This window comes from Anastrepha obliqua, chromosome 6 (genome assembly GCF_027943255.1).
Source record: "Anastrepha obliqua isolate idAnaObli1 chromosome 6, idAnaObli1_1.0, whole genome shotgun sequence".
Lineage (NCBI taxonomy): Eukaryota > Metazoa > Arthropoda > Insecta > Diptera > Tephritidae > Anastrepha > Anastrepha obliqua.
The window spans coordinates 75,323,069-75,327,425 of record NC_072897.1 but is presented as its reverse complement, the minus strand read 5'-3'; positions in this window follow the sequence as shown (position 1 = coordinate 75,327,425).

Here is a 4,357-nt window from a genome sequence, read left to right as displayed (position 1 = left end):
AGGATAATGGAAAACTTTTATCAAATTATTGCATTGTCATCGGTCCTTGATAGGTGTGCAAAATTTCAAGTCGATCAGATGTTTAGAAGCCAGTGAAAATTAAGCTCAAAGATTCCGTTACATACATACATACATACATACATACATACATGCATATATACATACATACATACATACATACAACCCGACCTAATAAAAGTGTGTTAATAAAGAAATCTGTTGCTATACCGAGACTCACCTTGTTTGGATTCGCCTTGTAATTGGCTATGAAGCAAATGCCCAAATCTCTATTGCCGTTTTTCGAGTTATGGTTGTGCATTAAAGTTTTTGAGGGATAATTCTGATTGGGGTAGGTTCGTGTAGCAAATCCTACATTTTAGGTACTCGTTTATTTCGCGATATTTAATAATGCCGTTGATCGGTCATGGTTGTATTACAAACAATGGCAGTGGTGTTAATTCATCATATTCAGCATGGGTAAGTGCATTTTCTGATAGTCTGCAACGTTGATTTATAGTATGTACGTATATATTATATTTATGAATGTATTTAATTGAACAATTTCTAACATAGAAGACGTTATAGGGCTGTCACAATTGGTTGTTGTTGTAGTGAATTGTAATCACCGGTCGTCTTCGGCTAGCTCATCTAAAGGTAGGCCCAGGGTCCAGAGGGGTGTTAGATGAGTGTGTTTGCAGGGTATGTGAAAAGGTGGTTAGTGTTTCCGTTGTTTTAACAGTAAAGGTAAGCCCAGGAAACATGCTGTTTCGACAGGTTGGGCCCAGAGGTTTTAAAGGGCATGTAAAAAGGTGGTTAGTGTCGTGCGGTCACATGCCGGATATAGAAGGAGTTCAACCTGCTCCAGTATCCAGAAAGTAATTATGTCCGTCTTATGCGTGTCTCACGGGGAAGCTCTTCATCTGCAATAGGTGGTGTATGGACACCGATTACGGCATTCATAGGACGGGAGCTTAAAAAGGTGGTGACGGTCTCCCGGTGATTGTCGTTTATTGATTGTCTAAACACTGTCTGGTCCAGTAGATTTCTGTCAGTTTTGTCCTGGATCTCTTCTGCACAGTTTAAAAGGTGTCTCCTGACGTGCCTAGGAGGCGGCTCTGGCTCAAGCAGGTGTCTGCAAGGGAGAAACCTACGGTAGAACCCTAGTAGGAACTGCTTGCTGAGCAGTTTATTGTTCTCCATTACAGAGAGCATATGTGCCTCATTGTGCAGATGTTTAAGAGGAGACATCAGGAGGCAACCGGTTGCTGTCCGAATGGCAGTATTTTGGAAAGTCGGTTGCTTTATCCACTGTGTGTCACTAGTTCCAGGCGACCAGACAGGCGCAACATAGTTTAGAACCGGTCGACCAATTGCCTTAAATGTCGATAGCAACAGTTCTTTGTCTTTGCCCCAAGTGCTTCCGGCAAGCGATTTGAGGAGCTTGTTGCGATGTTGGACTTTAGTGGCAATTGCGGTTGTGTGCGCTGAGAAGGAGAGTAAACTGTCGAAGGTTACACCCAATATTTTGGGATTGTTTACTGTCGAAATTGGTGTGTCATCGACTTTTACCTTGAGGGACACTTTGACCTCCTTTATTCAGGTGGTAAAGAGGGCCGCCGTGGACTTAGTGGGGGAAAGTTGGAGATTCCTCGCAGTGAAAGAGCGAGAAAGGTCGGTGAAATAGTTGTTCACTTTGGAGCATAGGCCATCGATGTCATTGCCCGACGCCATTATCGTGCAGTCGTCAGCGTATGAGACCAGGGAGACTCCCTCTGGTGGTTAGGGGAGCTACGAGATGTAGAAGTGGAAAAGCAAGGGTGAAAAGACTCCACCCTGCGGTACACCTTGCGTAATTTTCCTCTGCTTTGATATTTGGTCCCGAAAAATCACTCACGACCGCTCAGGTAGTTTGCGGACCACCTCTTCAGCCCTGGCGGGAGTGTCGACTGATAAATGTCAGCATTTGATAGCGTAGAATGGTTGACAGTGTCGAAAGCCTTGTTGTTGTTGTTGTTGTAGCAGTATCTCTGCCCTGTCAGTGTAGTGTAATTACCGGTCGTCTTCGTCTAGCTCATCTAACGGTAGGCCCAGGAAACTGGCTGTTTCGACAAGTTGGGTCCAGAGGGAGAGAGGTGTTAGATGAGTGGGTTTGATGGGGCATGTCGGTCGGCCCATTGCTTTGAAAGTCGACAGCAACATTTCTTTGTCTTTGCCCCAAGTGCTGCCGGCGAGCGACTTGAGGACCTTGTTGCGAAAGCCTTCTTCAGGTCCAACGCTACTAGGACAGTCCTCTCGCAGGGGCGGTAACTTGCTGATGTGGTGCTGGGGCCAGATGTTTCTTGAAGAGTGGGAGTAAGAGGGCTTCAAGTGTCTTCACTACTGGGGAAATGTGAGTTATCGGACGATAAGATTCCCCTTGGTTGCCGGGTTTCCTAGGTTTCAGCAGTGGGACCACTCTCCCTGCTTTCCACTTGTCAGGGATGATGAGAGTGGCCAAGGACAGATTGAAAACCCTTGTGAGAAATCCTACTCCCAATGGTCCCAGGTGCTTCAGCATTAGCGCGTTTAGCCCGCCAGGGCCAATGGCTTTTGATGTTTTAGATTTATTGATGGCCCCCTGAACCTCATCACCGGAGAAAGCAAGTGGCGCACTGTCATTCGTCAGTTTGTGCAGCCTTCTGGTAGCACGACGCTTGGATCTGTCGGCCGGAGGATGCAGTATAAAAAGTTGGCTTAAGTAGCTCGCGCAACTCTTCGGGTCCGACAAAGTGCAACCGTTGAAGGTGATAGCCACCTTGTCGTTGTGCTTCTTCGGGTTCGACAGAGACTTAACGGTGGACCAGAGCTTATTCACCCCAAGTGCTTAGCCCATTTAGTCCGCTTATGTTCATCTACCAGTTGGCGGTTCTCCAAATTGAAATCCCTTATGCGGGGATCCCCGGGATCGACCTGGCGTTGGTGGTCACGCTCGTTTGCTAAGTTGGCTGCTTCGGCTGTGAAATGAGGACGAATGTCTTTGAACCTTCCAGCAGGAATGAAGCGATCCGCAGCAGCTGTGAGCACCTTGCTGAATGCGCGTTCGCCTGCGCGCACATCGGAGGTGATGGGAAGAGCGGCGAAGGTGTCTTCAGGGAATTCCGTGAAGCCGGCCCAATTAGCTTTTTTAAAGTTAAAACAGGACCGGTGGTTCGCGGAAAGGAAGTCGACAGGTCTCTCAATCGAGACGATAATGGGCAAGTAGTCTGGTGCAAGCAATAGCATAGGTCGCAACGTTATGCTATATATCAGACCCGCGCTAGCTATTGTTAGATCAGGCGAGCTGCTGCAATTGCCCACTACCCTGGTGGGGGCGTCGTCGTTCACAGTGCTGAATGTCGAATCGTCTATTTGCTCTGCCAATTGCTGTCCCTTACGATCGTTAGGCAGACTTGAATGCAAAAGATCGTGATTCGCATTGAAGTCACCTACAACCAATAGGTTTTCACCTCTAATGAGCGCACCTATATCGGGGTGACAGGGGGTATGTATATGTTACAAATTTCGATTTTTGCATCGCCTTTCCGGACAGCTATGCTTTAAGATTCTAAGGTTCTGTCGTTGCGGTCGATGCCTTCATCGAGTAAACGATACTGTACTGTGTGGTGGATTATAAACGCTAGGACACCACCGTTGTCTCGCTCGCGATCTTGTCTGTGCACGTTACAGCCAACCCTGGTTATCAGGGAAAAGTTAGCGTGCAGCTTGGATTTTCGGACCGCAGCTATTGGGATTCCTTGTCGGCTCATAACGTCGACTATCTCATCTATCTTGCTCGTTAGTCAGTTACAGTTAAATTGTATAAGCTTGAAGTTTCTCGGCAAGGCTGTTGTAACTCGAGGTATGAGGGACGCGTGTGGTTGCCTGCGTTGAGCCTGCTGTGCGTTCCGCTGTTGATGTTGCGGCCTGCAGAGCCTTGCAGCAAAAGGCAACGTAGTCAGTTGTCCACCCACGGATGGTGCGCAGGCCAGAGCATCTTCGAAAATGGCATCACCCGTTGCAAAAATTGCATTTGACTGATGTCAGGTTCCGAGGTATTCTGGTCTCATACACGGAACAGACTGTGCGGGGGACCAAGAGCTGCTGATTTGTACCCACACTGGGTTTGGAGGTATGGGTTATGGTGGCGGTTGGTAGTGCCGGCCTAGCAGGGGGTGTAGTAGGTATGGTCTGTTCGCTTTTGTGGTTGGATAGGTTATTTGGTACCCAATCTCGCTAGTTAATCTGCTTTGCAGTTACATTCTATGTCGCTGTTTTTAACCACCGTTTCTAATATTTTGTCCAAATTAGGAAGGGTGTTTATAGTTCTAAGTTCTTCAGC